General features: G+C 34.1%; 1 long non-coding RNA gene across 8 annotated transcripts; it reads right to left on the minus strand.

Moving 5' to 3' along the window:
• Window positions 1–7361: 7361 nt before the first annotated feature.
• LOC139847060 (uncharacterized) lies at window positions 7362–11632 on the minus strand. Of its 8 annotated transcripts, none has more exons than XR_011759285.1 (6): window positions 11332–11632; window positions 10450–10559; window positions 10253–10364; window positions 9267–9400; window positions 7801–9163; window positions 7362–7728 (listed from the first exon to the last, which is right to left on the minus strand). It is a non-coding gene; the product is annotated as an uncharacterized lncRNA (long non-coding RNA). The 8 variants fall into 8 exon arrangements; XR_011759281.1 differs by having other exon boundaries at window positions 11317–11632; XR_011759282.1 differs by lacking the exon at window positions 11332–11632 and having other exon boundaries at window positions 7801–8600; window positions 9050–9163; window positions 10450–10910.
• Between the last annotated feature and the right edge of the window lie 8453 nt (window positions 11633–20085).

Consider the following 20085-nt stretch of genomic DNA (forward strand, 5'->3'; position numbering starts at 1 on the left):
GATATATTTGTTATAAAATATCTAGATTGTGTTATAAAATATCTAGATTGGATGTTAATTTTATTATTATTATATTTCTTGCATAGTAATATTTTATACTATAAATAGACATGTATGGTAACCATTTAAGGTGCACCATTTCTCTTGAAATATCAATATCAATATTTCTTCTCTCTCTTTTTCTCTCTTTGTTCTTATAACCATTAAAGGTAGTTATAAGCCTACTGAATTATAACACGTTATCAGCACGAAAAGCTTAGTGTAATTAAAAGATATCTCAAACGATCACGAATCACTAATCAAGGTATGAAATTATTAATAATTTTCAGACTCGAATATATCAAATTTTGGACTACTAACATTTATATTTATGTTATTTAAGTTATATATGGTCGGTTATACCACCTGAATTATATTTCTGTAATCTAACTTTTACTAACTTCACTAACATTTATATTTATGTTATTTAAGTTATATATGGTCGGTTATACCACCTGAATTATATTTCTGTAATCTAACTTTTACTAACTTCACTAACATTTATATTTATGTTATTTAAGTTATATATGGTCGGTTATACCACCTGAATTATATTTTCTGTAATCTAACTCTTATTAACTTCACTAACATTTATATTTATGTTAATAAGACCTCATGATTGTACGCAACACGTCATTTGACAACACGGTACTTTATGTACGCAACACGTCATTTGACAACACGGTACCATGGGTCGAGATTAATTCCGATCAATACGAATACGACGGGGTCTTTATATGTTATCTAACATTTATGATTACTTATGCAATTAGTCATTATTTATTTCATGCATACTAATGTTTATTCTTAAATTTATAATTTTAAAAGTTAAAATAAAAAAATAGTTTGTATTTTTATTAAAAGTAAATCTTAAAAGTTAAAATAAGAAAAAGTAGTTTGTACTTTTATTAAAAGTAAATCTTAAAAGTTAAAATACAAAAAGTAGTTTGTATTTTTATTAAAAGTAAATCTTAAAAGTTAAAATAAGAAAAAGTAGTTTGTATTTTTATTAAAAGTATATCTTAAAAGTTAAAGTAAGAAAAAAAAGAGGATGGTAAAATGGAATAGTTTTTTGTCAAAAATGAAGTATTGAAAATGAAGTGGTCTCCTTCTATAACTAAAAAAAAATATATACTTTTATCAAATGAATTTTTTTGTGGCCGACAATTTCAAACACGAGTCCGTGTTTAGTTTATCAAGAATATCTCTTGCTTTGGTGAAAGGTCACGATCACGATATCAGGTGTTGTGAAAGAATTAAAAAATTGGTCAAGTGGCCTTTTAAAAACTAGAAAAAAAAATTTAAACAAAAAGTTTTTTTTAATATATTTATAATTTACGGGTAACGTAAAAAAAAGAAGTTTTTAAAAAAAAAAAAAACAAAGAAAGTGTTTAAATGAGTTTTACAGAAAGGGGGAAAGCAAAGTAAAAAAAAAACTTTTTTCCAAACAAAGGTAAATGAAAGTAGGACTTAATACAAGAAAAAAGTAAACATCTCCTAGACGTGATAAAATCTATCAATGATAAGTATTAGACTTGATGAGCTAAATGTGACAAAAATGTTTCAACATGTCTTATGTTAATTTTCTAAAATAAGTTATTATTATTCCGAGTTTAACACATATACATATGTTAATTAAAAACAACCTTTTTGTTCTTATGTAGTGTTGGGTTGCAATTTTGGTTGTATGCCATAATTCCATCCAGTAGAGTGACAATAGAAAACTTTTGATGATAATCAATAAAAAACTTTTTTCCAAACTTGTCAAATGTTTTGTTAAAAACGTGACCGTTGAAAAAAGGAGGTTGAATAATAAAACTTAAAAAACAAATTATTTTTTTAAGAGTGTGCATCAAAATGGCCCGTTTAATAATGGGGAGTAAAAATATAGTCAAATTGTTTCAACGAACAAGGGTTCAATTGGATGTCTCTTAAAAAAAATCCGCGGGTACGGGTGATGGATCCAATGGATCCGCATCCACGACCCGCGGGTGCTATCCCTAATTGTGACAAGTACAAATACACTAAAAGTCTAAAAAATAAATGCTCTTATAGGGACCAAATGTTCACAATAATTGCCTAAGCTAGATATGAAACAAATAGTTCATAAAAAAAAAAAAGGTCGTTGTGCGTTTTCGGGATGATAGCCGAAATACACTTACAAAAGTAGGTCAGCCGTCAATTCTTTATGGCCATATCAACGTAGATCAATAAAATCATTTATGGTTTTGATAAAAGATTAATTAAAAATTAATTGTTTTTTGGTCTTGGATTCTCGGTAACAAAAGCAAAGGTTGTTTTTGGTTGCCACAACAAACAAGACAGAGGTTGTTGACTTTTGTTGTTAAACATGGCACAAGTGAACAATAACAATAGATTATTGTTTTTGAAAAGAATAATGATGCGTTAATTTTATTGTATAAAATAAAATTAAAGAAAATGGTTTTCATTGATGACTATGAACAAACGCAAACAAAGTGTTTGTGGTATTTGGTGATTAAAAAAAAAGTGCATCTAAAGCTTCTACTGAAAATAATATGCATCTAAAGCTTCTACTGAAAATTAATGTGCAAGGTACAACGTATAACTATATGGTCAAATTCATTTGAGCCTTCGGAGTCACAAGTATATGATGTATATATATATTACTCAATTAACAAAATAGTAAATCTAAATTAATTCATATGAATAGTAAAACGAAATTAATTAATTTACTATTCACATAAAAAAGCGCATATGATAAAAAGCGCATCGCATATGATAAACGCATATGATAAAAAGCGAATATGATGAAAAGCACAACGCATATGATGAAAATCGCATATGATTAAAAGCGCATATGGTGAAAAACACAGCGCCTATGATTAAAAGCGTATATGGTGAAAAGGATATATGATAAAAAAAAAACACATATGGTGATTTATAAAAAAAAAAACACATATGGTGATTAATGGAAAGCACATATGGTGATTAATGAAAAGTATATTATGAAAAAGAATCACAAATGTTTCTTGAAAGAATTCAAGGTAAGATATATGAACCAATTCAACCATCATGTGAACCATTTTGATATTTCATGGTTCTAATAGACGCATCTAGCGGATGGTCTCATATTTGTATGTTATCAAGCCGTAATATGGCATTTGCAAAGTTTCTTGCACAAATTATTAAATTGAGAACACATTATTCTGATTACACCATTAAAAGGATGAGACTTGATAATGCTGGTGAGTTAACATCTCAAGCATTTAATGATCATTATATATCTATAGGGATTGTTGTTGAACATCCAGTTGCTCATGTGCATACACAAAATTGGTTTAGCTGAATCAATAGATAAACGCTTACAGCTAATAACTAGACAATTGATAATGAGTACAAATCTCTCAATATTTATATGTGGACATGTAAATTTACATGCTGCGACATTAATTCGCATTATACCATGTGGAAGTCGTAAATATTTTCACTTAATACTTGATTTTGGCCAAGAGCCAAATATTTTCTACCTTAAAATATTGGTTGTGCAGTGTATGTTCCAATTGTATCACCACAACACAATAAAATGGTTCTTCAAAGAAAGATGATAATATATTTTGGATATAAAACATCTTCAATCATAAGATATATTGAACCCATGATGGGTGATGTTTTTACAGCACGTTTTGCTGATTGTCATTTTAATAAAACATTGTTCCCTAGATTAGGGGGAGAAATAAAAATAAAAAATAAAATGATGCTTCATGATGCGAACATCAATTAAGGTATATTGAACTCGCACAAAAGAATGTGAAACGAAAGTTCAAAAATAATGCATATGCAAGAACTTGCAAATTAATTACTTTATGCATTTACAGATATAAAAAAGTGACTAAATCATATATACCAGCGATAAATGCTTCAGCTCGAACTGAAATTCCAAAAGCTGGCAATAATGTCACTGTTGAGTCTTTGCCACGCATGAAACGTGGAAGATCAATTGGTTCCGAAGATAAAAATCCTCGAAAAAGAAAATCAGCTGATAATGAGGTAAGAGAAAGTGTTCAAGAAGAACCACAAATCAATATTCCTTCTGCAGAGGATATTGATAAATGTAAATACTAAAATTGCGATAAATTATGCAATATTATGGAACCGAAATGAAACTAAAATCTCTATGAGATATTTTCATATAATGTTACAATGACATCATGAATAAAGATGATGATCTGGAACTAAAATCTGTCATTGAATATACAAAATGGACATGATTGAGCTCAATGGAAAGGAGCAATAAGAGCTGAATTAGAATCGCTCGATTAAAGAAAAGTTTTCGGATCAATCGTTATCACTTTTAAAGATGTGAAACGTATGCGATACAAATGAATTTTTATCCGAAAAGAAATGTGCAAATGAAGTTACAAGGCAAAACTAGACTTGTAACTCAATATTTCCCACAAAGACCAGAAATGAATTAGGAGGAAAAATTATCCTCCTGTAATGGATACAATTACTTATTAGATACTTAATCAACCTGGTAGTTATTTAAATGCATCTCATGAATGTTGTTACTACTTATCTGTATGGATCACTTAATAGTGATATATATGAATATACCTAAAGGGTTAAGGTATCATAAGCATCTAATGTAAAACCCAAGGGAATATATTCCATTAAATCACAAAGATTTCTAAGTGGGTTTATACAAACGGGACGTATGTGGTATAACCGATTAAATGACTACTTGATAAGAAAAAGGGTATACATATAAACTTATTTTGCACGTATGTTTTATAAAAACAATGTTCGGATATGTGATCGTAGTTGTTTATGTCAATGTTCTTAACATCATATGAACAAATAAAGAGATCTATGAAATCATTCAACTTCTAAAGAATTATTTTGAAATAAAAAATCTTGAAAAAACCAAGTATTGCCTTGGATTGCAAATTGAGCATATGCCGAATGGTCTACTTGTACATCAAACAACTTATACTGAAAAGATTTTAAAACATTTTTTTTAAAGATAAAGCCAATTGGTTGTTAGATCACTCAATATTGACACTGATCTATTTCATCCCTGCGAAGATCATGAAAATTTTAACAGATCGGAAGTTCTATATTTTAGTGCAATTGAGGTTCTTATGTATCTTATAGATTATACAAGATCTGACATTTCTTTTGCAGTTAATTTGTTGACAAGGTTCAGCTCAGCCCCTACCAAAAGACATTGGAATGGGATCAAACAAATAGTTTGATACCTTCGGGGAACTACTGATTTATAATTATTTTATTCTAACAACTCGAAACAAGATTTGTTTGGTTATACAGATGCAGATTATTTATCCGATCTACATAAAGCTAAATCTCAAACTGGATATGTATTCCTAAATGGAGGCACCGCAATATCATGACGTTCTCAAAACAAACACTTGTTGCAACATCATCAAATCATGCCGAAGTGATTGCATTACATGAAGCTACTCGGGAATGATTTTAGTTAAGATCAATGATACAAATCATTATTGATTCTTGTGGACTAGAACGCTATAAAAGCGTAACAACTATCTATGAAGATAATACAGCTTACATAAATGAAAGAAGAGTATCAAAAATGACAGAACAAAACATAAATGCTGACGAGGCGCTAAAGCTATAAACGGTCTTAACGGTCATAAGTTTGATGGAAAATAATGGTATATTGGTAAGGCTCAGAAAAAGACTGAAAGGGAATAGGAACTGAAACAACGGTTTGAACAAACCATGAAGGAGACTGTAGACAAATCACGAGGGCCAAACTTGTACATAAAAGATTTAGATGATACAGTTTCAGATGAAAACCTCAGATTTTTCTCATATACTCAAGATATCATAAAAGACAACCAGATTAAAATGAGATACGTTCAATCAACAACTCTGCTGATCTTTATACCAAAGCACTGCTAACTGCTATTTTCAGAACACACGTTCATAATATTGGCATGAGGCATGTTCAGAAGATGTAACAACTCAGGCGTTGCCTACTTGAGGGGGAGTCAACTCTATGCTGCACTCTTTTTCCCTTAGCTAAAGTTTTATCCCAATGGGTTTTCTTTAGCAAGGTTTTTAACGAGGCAGTACTAGTTATTCTCTAATAAAATTGTCATCCAAGGGGGAGTGTTATAAAATATCTAGATTGTGTTATAAAATATCTAGATTGGATGTTAATTTTATTATTATTATATTTCTTGCATAGTAATATTTTATACTATAAATAGACATGTATGGTAACCATTTAAGGTGCACCATTTCTCTTGAAATATCAATATCAATATTTCTTCTCTCTTTCTTCTCTCTCTTTTTCTCTCTTTGTTCTTATAACCATTAAAGGTAGTTATAAGCCTACTGAATTATAACAATATTAACACCTTTACTAAAAGGTTAAAATACGAACAGTTAGGTGATGGTAAGTTATTGAGAGGTTATTGGGTATGCGGGAGGTGCTTCGAGATCACTTCTATCATCAGTTAGGTGATGGTAAATTAACATCCATGTGGTTTGATAGTTGATGCATTCAAGGGCCTTTGATTAATTTTGTTTTAAGTCTATAGATTGCACAATTGGGTCTTCTTGCTAACTGTTCTGTTTTCAACATTCTTGGAAGTCCAGGCTGGACGTAGCCAAATGAATGGCGAAGTAGGTTTATTGAATTAAATTCTGTAGCTATTCCTTTCATCGCCTGATAAAGTTGTTTGGGTCCCTTGCGCAAGAGCTATGTGAGTTTTCTGTTCATTTAGTTTGGGATACTATTAGACTGCGTGCTAACAGTGTGAATCAGTATTCAATTGTGTGGTATTCTCAGTGTATCCCTAAACATTCGTTTATGATGTGGTTGTTGATTGGCCAAAAGCTTTGGACCGAAGACAGATTGAAAGATTGGGAGGTGGATGTTTCTAAAACACAATTGTGTCCGCTTTGCCATTTAGTTCCCGACTCGCATGATCATCTCTTCTTTAAATGCTCGTTTACTACCTTTACATTAATCAATGTAATTCTTCTTCACCTAATCTTTTTGTAAATTATTGTAAATATTCGTGTAAAGTGTGTTGTCTTTCCAGAAAAACAAAATTGCAATCCTTCCTATGTTTATCATAAAATAGAAAAATCAGCACCATCAATCAGTAGCAATTCAGATGTGAATATTGTGTCTTCTTATATTTGTTCCATGATCAAAACCACCATTTGTTATTGTCGTTTCTTTTTATCCAAACCACATAATTTTCAATTAATTACTATTACTATTTCTTCTTCTTGTTCATATTCATTAAGGTAAAAGGAAACAATATATCAATCTAGATCTTTTTAACGAAGTGTTAGGTAGCAGACCAATAGTAACAACGAAATGCATACATAAATGTTTTGAGTGATCAAGCATAAAAACACTTAATTTATCAAGTAGCAATGATAAATTTTGGTCACAAAACCAAGTTTACAGCTAATGATTCAAATTAGGTACGTGGTCCGCACGTTGCGGCGGATTTAGTAATCTTTTTTGTAACTATTTCGTTGATATTTTTGGTAGATGCGGATTTCGTAAGTGTAATTAAAGACTGGCTGTGCAACACTCTTTTTGGAGGGACTTGGTTTGCAAAAAAAATTGAAGTTGAGCAAAAGCTAGTTGGAGCAGTTTTTATTCCTTTTTCTACTTATTTTGCTCCTCTTGTTCATCGGCTGTGAAAATGAACTTTGTTAGCGTTTGATTAATTTTTGGTAAAGGGTTGTTTTTTTGCGGTTTCGTGTTACCTTCATTTTTGAAGATTGCACGTTTTGCTTGTTGCGTCGGATTTGTGAAGCATCAATAGTGTGCGTTTAGCGTTTATTCGATTAGAAAGGGTTTCCAACTTCTACAAATCTAAATCTAGAAAACGATTACATCAACTAACCGGTGGCATGTGTGTACACCAATGGCCATGATTGTATTATCACTGACGCCTGTTGTAAATCATCCTCAACGACCAATATATAAGTAGGTACATCTGCATTACAATGAAAGACTATTAATAAGATGCAAAAACAATTAAAATTCATCCAAAATTAACAAAGTACTAAAATATAGAAACAACATGTGTAAAACATATCATTCTTCTGTGAAGGTAGACCACATGATTTATTACAATTGCTTTTAATACCTAACAGGTAACACATTCCAGAAAGCCAATACATGTTCCTTTACTTAAAAAAAAAAAAAAAAAAAAAAAAATTCCACCAACTAATAAAACATAACAATATTCAAAAATATTTCAAGAAATCAAATGTATCTCAAGGTTTAATTCATAATGGTCTCCTATTATGAAAGAAATCAAATCTGCATTCAAATTAAGCTACTTTTCCATCAGTCCATATGAGTCTCACCACAAAAATAACAAATAACATACATAGAAAACAAAATTTGGGCCAAAAACATACTACGTATAAATCAATAAACGATTATACAAAACTGTTTTTTTTTTTTTTTTTGGCGACTCGCGACCCATATACCAAAACCTCCATCACATATTGCTAAGCATAGTATTCCTCTGTTGCAGACTCTCTGTGGCCTGCCCCTTCATACACATACAGTAAACAATTATTGTCCACCTTATTCATTGAAGTACAGTTTCAGAAATCAACATACAGTCAGTTCCACACACACATAATATATGACTAAATTCTTCAAAATCACAACATAGACACACATAAACACACAGGCGATAGATATAAATAATTAAACTTATTGATAAATCCAGTAGCTGATTTTAAGTTTAATTAACTTGTAGTATCAATCGATTACATAATTTAACTGGAAGAAAGTTAGTTGCTATGTTTTACATTTATGACACACAAACTATCTTTAAAAATAACCATCACAACATAAACATAATACCAAAGAGCATAAAACTAAAATATCTTCGTATCTTTAAAACTATTCTATCAAATACATAAAACAAAATTAATTGCAACACAAACTTTCAAATGCAATTACAGAGGAAAAACAGGGACGTCATATTTAAACCTCAAAAAAAGCCTCATCCGAACCATCAGATTCATTATTCATCATCTGAATCAACATCATTCCCATTATAAATATCATCTCCATCCATCAAAAGGGGAAAAACCCTAAATAAAACTACAAAACGATGACAAGATTTTAGATGGTACTATAAACAATAAAATTAACGATTATAGAAACACCAGACATAGATTCAATGTAAATACCATCATCCACCTACCTTTATCTTTAACAGCCATAGTAGCTGCGGTTCAATCAGATTTGTTTGGCTGTTTTGAGAGATATGTTGGTGTCACCTTCATTTTGTCCTCCTCGAATTTAACAACAACACTAATTCCTTTCTCCAATTCATGTCTTCCTTAATTAAGTCACATTTTGAATTGACTTTTGATATATATATATATATATATATATATATATATATATATATATATATATATATATATATATATATATATATATATATATATATATATATATATATATATATATATATATATATATATATATATATGCATACAACTGAAGCGACATATATAAACATAAATAACATGACTGAGCACCTGCATAACTTTTAAAAAACATAACTAAAGCGCTTAATGGACGACGACTTTAAGGAACTATAATCGTACTTGCATCATTCAAATTTATGGAAGATGATAAAGCACTCAAAAGATTAACACCAGACATTTCAAAGTCGACATGAGGCAAGATACGGCAAACAATTGAATGAACAGGCCGTGGGAGGTACAGACGTACAGTGACGCAACTATGACCTCGCAAGTCGTGTGATGTCATAAAACGAATACCACTAACACCAAATTAACAAAGGAACAACCGGTATCTCTAGCCTTCCTCTGTCTTTTGTTAGTTGACATTATCCCAGAAAACAATATGGGCAAAAAAACTAATGCGAACCATTTATCTAAAAAATTATAAGAGGCCAACACACATTCCACAAATACCGACAACATTATACAAAACAACGGAAATAGAAAAACATCTAGTAATACACACTTTTAATGCAAATTAAAATTATAAAAAATGAAAGAAAAAAAACAAACGATAGTGACACAAATTAAAGCAAAAGTCAAAACAACACAACAACTTAGAATCAACATCAAATTAGAAATCGTCACTTCGATGTATCACAAAGAAAGGAACAATCAATATAATCCGGAAAGAAAACGAATAATTATCACTTACAAATACAGTAGTAGCAATGGTAATGAAAATCCAAATGATGGGGAGAACCAATGATATAAGTATATTGTGTTGGAGTGTTGCTATAGCAGCAAGCTTTTTGCAAACATAGAACCTGTATAATCCAAGTTTAAAGAATCGGAATTAAGAGAAAGTACATCATATAGTAGAGTTTAGAGAAGAAAAGTGAGTTAGCTCACTGTGTAAGGCAAGCCATGGCCACCGCCACCCACCACCATGGCTACTAAATCCCTCCGATTAAGGTAAAGACTTCAAAATACTTCTTTAGATTATGGTTTTGAAGTACAACCTGAATAGTGCCACCAACATATATAAATGCGCTTAAATTGCTGTTTAATTCCAAATCAAACCGATATTCATTACTAATACCAAACGTGTCATGGGCCTAAAGGTGTGTAATGAACCTTCAAGTTGCACAATTCAAATAAAAATCGACACAAAAATGTTTGGTTTTTTAGGATTCGTAATATGTTTCTACTTCATAATCATGTTATTTGACCAAAACTTCGGTGCAACACTGCAACCTCTCAACAAATATCATTTTTTTCATTATATATGGCCAAATATTTAGTTATATCCAAAAAAGTAAAAATTAACCACAATTTGTCTTTATTAAAATACTTGATTAATTGATTTGTTATACCAAAACAGAGCAGTCAAAACTCAAAAACTCAGTTATGGTTCATGTTACCAAAACTTAAAAACTTAGTAATGATTAATATAATCAAAACCCAAAAAATTAGTTATGATTCATTTAGATGAGTTGCATACACATAACCAAAATTAAAAAAATTCAATTACAATCCATAAATTAACTACGCTTTATGTTACGGAACCCAAACAAATCAATGTAATCTTTTCACCCAAAATTACTAATGGTAAAGAAAAAGAATTCACCTACCCATCTTCCACAATTCAAAATATAAACAACAAATTTTATTTTATTTTTTTGGTGAAGAAGACCTTGTATGCAAAATTCATAAAGAGAAACAACAATAACATAAATATCATAAACTGAAATTATACAATTGAAATGGTACAAATACCAGAGCAGAAGAGACCTATGGCAGAAGAATTTGCTGAGGAAGTGGTGAATCGGCGAGTCTTGCTGTATGTACTAACCCTAATTTTAAAAATCTTGATTCAAGATTTTAATATGAAACGAAATTAAGAGACTAATTTCTCATACACAAACTGAATTGATGAGAACTAACAGTTGGGTACTCTGTGGTGAATTGGGGGTGATGAATTGTAGAGAGATGGGGAATGAATTAGGGAAGATGGGTAGGTTTACTAAATATATTCAATATTTTGTCCAATAGGGTGGAAGAAAATTTACGTGATTTGAAGGGAAGATGAGAAAAGTAGAAGCCTATATGGAAGAAGAAGGAAAAAAAAAAAAAAAAAAAAAAAAGATGCCGCTGCTACAGTATAACAGTGGTTGGAGGATCTTCTGACCAATGGGATTGCAGAGAAATTTACAAGTTGATTATTACTTGTACCATTGAGGCTCAAAATATGCAGAAGTAGTAGTGGGAACATAAACAGCATTCTGTTGTTGGAGTATTTTCATTTGGCGTTCAGCATGTTCTCTCTCGCAAGCACTAATACCCAAAATAATATCGAGCATCGTACCTGTAGTCCCGAAAAACACAAGTGGCGCAAGTGATTTCTTCCTACCGGTATGTAGGAATGGCACTCGCGGGTCGTGGGCGCGGATCCACTGCATCCATCACCCGCACCCGCGGATTTTTTTACGATCCATTAATCCGCGGATCTTGTTAACGGATTTATTTTTAGATCCATCACCCGTATTCACGGATATTCGCGGGTCACGGGTTTACCCGCGGATCTTATTCATGAAGTATATGTAAATTAAAATGTTCAAAAATAAATATTATTACGTAATTCAAAGTGACATAAAAAACATCATTCAATAATATATTCATGTTTATGATATAATAAAATGAGAAAACATATAATATTAGTTATACTTTTCTTACTAATATATGCGAAGTTAGAATGTTTAAAATTAACAATTAAAATTTAGTTGCTAAAACTAATCATAAGGTACGTTGACGAATTACTAGAGTTATTTTCACTCATTTAGAACGGGTATATACGCGGATTATTTAAATGGGTATTACGGATTTTCGGATCGAATTTTACCCGCAACGGGTCTATTACATCCATCACCCACCCGCGACCCGTCTGCGGGTACAAAATTACATCCATCGCCCACCCGCGGGTAAAGATTTTGGATTTTATCCACCCATCACGGGCGCGGGTATCCGCGGATCTCAAAGCACGTGCTACAGAGAATACCCCACGTGCCCAATGTACTGCAAATATTATGCATATTTTATCAGATCACTTCACAAACAATACTTTTACGTGTTTGTTATAAGGCCATTTTATATATGCGCATGTCTTCTTGAACAATTATGCAAGGAACTAATGTGGAAGAACAATATAAGGTTTGAATGACCAAATATTGAACGTATTAGATATGTTTAAGTGAGTTTCATAAGCTAGCATTAATTCCATATACCAACATAAATAAGACTAGTATCACGCCTATAATTAGAAAAAAGAAACAATAACAACTTTTGGTTGTCGCGAAAAGTAAAACAACAGTTCTTCAAATCATATTTAGTTGTGAAGTTATTTTCGGTTTTATTATATGAATATCCATATCCATACATAGATACATACATATATATGTTTTAGTTGAGAAGCCTATACAGGCGCATTTACATGCCAAGTAGTCTATAAAGAAATATAAGCTTCCTTGAGAAAAAGACAAGGATAAACTACTACACTTTTGTTATTGTGAAAGTAAAGAATTTATAAAGAAGTGTAACTTACTTGGAAACAGAACACTCCTCAATATGCTTTGTATTTCTTTGACTTGTCTTGTTGGCCATGGGACCGGTCGGTGTGGGGCCACGAAAGGGTCGGTTTACCCTTTAAATGATCAATAATTAGGATATGTATGTAAACCACAAAGATTGGTGATTCCTTCCAAACCTGCTTTTCATTTGGTTTTATCAATTTTCTGGAAATAATTCTATGTACGTCTAGTTCATAGCACAACGATGGTTTCTTACCTTCATATCATTTGGGTAAAAAGTAAACTCATTACTTAGCAGCAGACAAATCATAAAAAAATGTCATTTACATGCAAATTGAAAACCGACAAAGAGTATCCACATAATCTTACTCTTCACACACACACACACACACACCCCAACACAAGTGACTGATCATAAGAGATGGTATAATTTAAGAACAAAGAAATCTCTTAAAATATATCCTTTTAGATTTAATAATGCAGCTTAAACAGCCTTGCCCATAACAAAAAAGTCCATCTTACTCTAAACCTCAACATGAACCAATCACCAGGTATTAGTATACTACTATTATTTCACTAACTTCTACAAACAGCGAACAGAATCACCAAATTAAGGCAAACATAACATTTATCAACGTACCAAATTATCGTTGTTTATTGTTAAAATATAATTTAATTTAATTGAAACAAAAAAGAAAATAGAAATTTGATGTCTCCTCTGACAACAGTGAAAGTAAGAAGGTGATATGAGACCTAGAATATTTTGAGCCACCAGTTTTTTTTTTTTTTCTTTTTTTTCTTTTTTTTTTTTTTATAATAGCAAAATTAAAATAAGCTAAATGAACTTGTTCTAATCACCAGCAGTTACTAGTAATTGAGAAACTAAAACTAATGGTGGCTACGATTGTATCGAGGAACACATCCAACCAAGAGGTTGAGGGTTCGAGTCAATGAATGGATATTTGTTAATGTTCGTGAGTTTGCCTTTCAAAAAAGAAAAATGGTGGCTACGATAATTCCTAATTAATAACTATTACAGTATCAGGCTATCGAAACGCATCAGCAACATGAATGCATATAATCAACATTTAACAACAACAACAACAACAACAAAACCCAATACCACATGAGTGGTGTATGGGGGAGGTGAGATGTAGACAATCCTTCCCCTATCCGAGAAATAAAGACAAGTCATTTCTCCACCCAGAGTGAAACACTCTCAAGAGTAGATGATCATATACATAGCATTGTATATGTATATTTTATTGGCTAAAGGCCAAAGGCAAAACTACGCGAATTATAAGGTAAAGCTATGAAATGTTCGCTGAAAATAAGTACAGCGGTTATGTTTTCGCATTAATGCAAGACCGCGGTTTAATCCGCTGAGTTTCCGCGGATAGTTAAGTAATTCGCAAACTGCGGATATCTCGAATGCTATAAATAGGGAGCTAGGCCTCTCATTTATAGGTTGTTGATTCTCTGCCATTTTGCCCAAGCCTTTGTAATTTCCACTTGTGATCTTGCCCAAGGGATTTTTACACCGCGCAAAGGTGAATTATGCTAATTAACAATCAAGACCGGGTCGGGGTGGTTGATCACTTGATAGTTAAAGGGAAAGACGATCATCGGGGCCCAAAATAATCATCAAACATTTCATCCTCCATTATAATCTTATTGCACTCAATCCGTAATTAAGTAACATCGCTAATTAAGGATTGATCAATTGGCGCCATCCGTGGGACACGTTTTACGAATTAAATTGAAAATTTTTTGTTTTATGCCGTTAAACAATTAATTCGACGGTTTAATTTCAATCGTGTTTTTGTTGTGATGATTTGCAGGTGCTTTTGGAATACGCAATCAGTCGATCTGCTCGACAATCATGATGACAAATGCAAAGCAAACTGGCGTTTCTGCGAATGCTGATGCACTGCCTGGTGATTCGCAGAATGTTGTGATATTTCCATTGCAAACAAATGCTAGTATAACCGCGGGAAAATCGGTTCAAGAATCGATCGCTAAAACATCTGCTGAAAACAATGCTAGTGACTCACAGCCAGAAGTTGCTGCTAAAAAAATGATTGCGCGAAGAACTTTGCTGCAAAATCGCAATGAAACAATCGCTGATGGGAAGCGACCAAAAGCTTTATTTGGAAAATCTAGTCTGCGAACTGACAAAATTGTTGGTACTGCAATCGAGCAAGCTAAGAGAGATGCTAAGCGTAATTGCGAATCTCGCATACCGCGCACTTACTTATGGCCATTGAATGATTCAGGATCACAAGTTGATCGTCTAGTTCTTGAGCATAATGATAGCGATAGTGATAATGCAGAAGATCGCATTCATTTGAACTTTGCGTACAAATCAAAAATGGCAAAAACACCAAGAGAAGAGAGCGAATTTTCTGATGATTCGGACAGCGTAGAAGAATTTGTTAAAAATCCACAAATTAAGCGAAAGCGACCACCAACACCTTTCCCTCGCTATGGGGAAGAAGGTGACACATCTGACGCTGCTCGCAGAGAAAATGCCCAGAATTTTTTGGCGGATGCTTTCAGAAGCATTGCGCCAAAGTCAATGCAACATAAATTTGACCAACCAAATTTTTTGCAAGACATGCTTACTAAATTTTGTGCGGATAATACAAATGTTCGCACAAAAAAGGCAACAGAAATCACTACTGCTGCGGACAAGTTTGTCCAGCACATTTCTGATTATCCAATTGTTTCTTCGCCGATCGTGCCGGCAACTCTGGGAGTCTATTCGGGTCTAACCGATCCTTTGGATTTTCTACAACGCTTCGAAGGCGTAGTAAGCACTTATAACTGGGATGAACCAGTCGCGTGTAGAGTGTTCCCCATGGCCTTGCAAGGGTCAGCAAGGGAATGGTTTCATAGTTTGCAATCTCGCAGTATCATTGGCTTTGTAGATTTGCGCGAAAAATTTTTGCTGCAGTTTCAAAATCTATTACCGCAGAAAAAGACACACATAGAATGTCACGATATTAAGCAAGGCAACAAGGAGACTCTAAGCGCACTACTTACGCGGTATATTTACGAGTGCCAAAAAATTCCACGATTGAATGAAGATCAGAAAATTTCTGGTTTTTTGCATGCTATTAACCCACAGCGACATCCTACTCTTGTGCGGAGGTTGCGAAGAGATGTCCCGCTGACTTTTGCAAAAGTTCAACAGGAAACATATGATTATCTTCGCGGTGGAGAGGATAGCAGTATAACCCCTGCGTGTGGATGGGGTAGAGACAAAAGTTGGCAAGATGACAATGATTCTTTTCGCGATGGTAACAATGATAATTACCGCGGATCAGGTCTTCCGCGGAGAAATGGCGGCGGTGGATACCCGCAAAATGACAGGTTTCAAGGCCAAAATGATAACCATGGATATGGCCGCCGTGATCGCTATTCTACGCAAAAGTGGAGCAATGAATCATTCAACATCATTCAGACGCTAACAAAAACGCCCAAGGAAATTTTGTTGCAAGAAAGAGTTGCAGGTGGTTCTTCAATTGGTTATGAGTCATAGGTCTTATAGAAATGGTATTGGTGATTGTATAGACTTTGTATTTTATTGGTATAGGGATGAATTATGGTGAATGTTTTATTTTCTATGCTTTCTAGTTTGGTAGAAAGTGTAATAGTGTTTCGGATGGTTCACTAAAAATCATCCCCCCATGTACTTTTCGTTTTTTGATGGTATAAAATTCTCCGGGGTACCGTCCCCTTTTTTTCCAAAAAAAAGTCTTTTCCTGATCCGCAGCCTTTGGGAGAAAATAGCAGGCGCGATAGATCAAAATTTTGTGTTTTCCATGACGATTACGGTCATGACACCAATCGTTGCAGAGATTTGGCGGAATTCATTGCAGAAGCATACGAGCAAGGCAAGTTGGACCATTTAATCGCACAAAACACCGCGAATGCGATTATAATGCCTACAGAAGCTAACACCTCGAATGCGTCAAACGCGGTTGAGCGAAAGGCTCCCGCAGTAAAAAATCTAGGGGTAAAAATGGTGAGCAAAAAAGAAAATCAGCGCGGAATCCAGGTGATCAACGTGGTAGAAGTGCAGGGCGAAATGTCGGTACTGCAAATTTCAGAACAGATTGTTAGTTGGAAATGTCCCTCTATTACATTTCCACCTGCAAGCTTGATTGCGGATGTTGATAAACCTGTAGTGGTTTCATGTCGCATTGCGAATACTGGTATAATGATAATGAAGGTACATGTGGACACTGGTAGCAGTGTCGACGTCATGTACGAACAATGCTTTAGCAAGTTGCCCGCGAACATTCAAGCTTTGATGAAACCTACTGCGGTTTCACTTGCTGGGTTCTCAGGAGAGTCATCCTGGCCCGTTGGCCAGTTGGAATTACAAATGGAGTTAGTTGATGACAGCGATGAGTCGCTAAGGCGCCAAGATTTATTGAATCTGTACATAATGCGAAATCAATCGCAATTCAATATGATACTTGGGCGCACAGCTTTGCGCATGTTTGGCGCTATACCATCTACCATACATGGTATGCTAAAATTTTCTGCCAACAAGGGCATTGGTACGCTGATTTCTGCGAAAGTGGAGCCTTTCTGCGCTATGGTTATGGCAAGTGCAAATATGGGTATTGAGGGGCATTCAATTCACCCTGCATAGTGCGAAAATTTGCAGTAAAAAGTTGTAATGAGATACTATGGCAAATTTCATTAATGCGTGATATGTTGTGTTTATGTTTCGAATCTTGTAATGCGAAATAATAATGAATAAAGCAAAGTTAATTTCAGTGTTAGTAATTGTTTCTTTACAAAGCGAAAACACTGCGTGTGGTCACGCGTAGTGCTTATTCGCAAAATGCAATTACTTGTCTTTTACAACACTAAATTAATGTTTGTTCTGCGGATATTTTAAGTAAGGTGGCATGATTTTCGCTAAGCATAGTCTGCTTAAGTGTTATGAAAATGCAAAAATGCATTGCGGAATAAGTTGATAAAAACCAGGTGATGAAATTGCCCACTTGTGTTAATTTGAAAATAATTGCGAAAGGATAAAATTTCCTAAGTGTCTGATCTTGCCAACACTTAGATGCTTCGCAATGCTAAAACTTGCCTAAGGATCGATGTGTCGGACTTAGAAGATTGATAATGTTAAAAGATTGTTTCGCATAAAGTACGCTTTGTTATGTGCACAATAGCGAATGCGGAAATTGCAATGGACAAGTCTGAATTATGGATAAATGTTAAAGTAAAGCGCTATATAAATAAAAGAAGTTGCAACTGCGAATTGTAAATAAGTGATTGATATTCAGAGCGAACGCATCGCGAATAATTACATTAAAACGCAATTTAAGATTGCGAGCATACATCAAAAAATAGCTAACATAAACTTAAAGCTCTAATGCTTTAATATCTGCGAACGAAACGCCTTCACGCTGACTGAGCTCCTCCAAGGCAGGAATGCTCACCTTCTCAACCTCCTTCTTCGCCTTTTCAAGTGCTTCGCGAGCATCGTCTGTGGCGCATATTTCATTCGCCATGTCAGAAGGTAGGGGTTGAGAAAGGTCGCCAAGCTTGCATAAAAGGTCATGCCATTCGCAGCGTGTTGCAAGTTTTGGAGCTTGGGCATACGCCTGAAATTTCTCAGTAACAGGTTTTGAATCCATTACTTTGTCCGCGAACTTGGGTAAATACTTGACAAGCTGAGCGAACTCATGTTCCGCAGTGTTCGCCTTTCTATTAAGCCTGGCAATCTCTTCCGTTGCCTTTTTAAGCTTTGCTTCAGCTCTTTGCGCTCTTTTCTCCTGAGCGTTGGCAGCCTTCACTGCCTCATCATATTCATCCGACATTTCGGTGAATCGCTCCACGCTGTCAACAGTAAGACAAAGAGCATTATAACAATTGTACAATCGCTGTCTTGCAGCTTCGGGGTATGATAAACTGCGATATTTATCCTTTGTCTCCTTGGGGAGAAATTTATAGAGCCTGCGGTATAATTTGTTGGCCTATTCTGCGGCCGCGGTTTCTTCTGCATCAGCTTCTTCTTCTCCCTCTTAGTTAGACGCTTCTGCGTCAGATGGAAGAGACAAATTTTCACGCTCGGGCTCTTCAAGAACATCTGCGGGGATGCTCCCCCTAATGTTGTAGAGCGGTGGGGCTTCAGCGGATGACTCTGAAAGAACAACTATAACAAGATAAATAAATATAGCGAGTGTATGCGAAAGTGAAAAATGCGTAGTCAATTAATATTGCGGAATAACAATTGCTTACTTGTTTCTTGATCAGCAAGAGGGCGTAGTCGTCTCTTGCGCGGAGTGGTGGCACCCTCCACAACTTTTCTCTTGTCGCGGTCCTCGCCGCCAGTAATATAAAGCGTGTTGATGATTGGCTCATCAATAGGAATAATGTCGCCGTTGCCATTCTTTAGGCGACGAGCAGAGCAGATCCTGCTAATATCAGGTGACCTCATGATAAGGTCAAGAGCAACCTCTGCGAAAATGAAAAGTGTATAGTGTTATGTAAAGCAAAAATATATTGCAAAAGGTATGAGAAGTATTATATGATAAATTTAAGCGAAATACCATTTTTTGCCTGGTCAACCAAAAGCGCGTCATAGTCGCTCCATGGCCATTGAATTGAAACTCTGCCGATGTACAGCGGTACATTTGAATAAGCTCGCAGAATTAGGCCTGCGTTTTTGAGTGTCTTGAGAATATCATGCTCAAGATCATCAAGTACAGGTTTCTCATTGAGATTGGGATCAAGTTCTGTACACCATGTTTTTGGTATGTTGCTGTTCACATTAGCGGTATCGTTAATATAAAAGAAAGAACCGCGCCAGTTGCCGATTGAATCTTTTGGTGAAATCATTGTACCCAGTTTACTGCGGAATGAAAACCATCTCACATCGTATAAAATCAGACTGTTACACGTGCGAAACACGTTTAGTAGCGGTTGT

Source organism: Rutidosis leptorrhynchoides, chromosome 5 (assembly GCF_046630445.1).
Source record: "Rutidosis leptorrhynchoides isolate AG116_Rl617_1_P2 chromosome 5, CSIRO_AGI_Rlap_v1, whole genome shotgun sequence".
NCBI classification, from domain to species: Eukaryota; Viridiplantae; Streptophyta; class Magnoliopsida; order Asterales; family Asteraceae; genus Rutidosis; species Rutidosis leptorrhynchoides.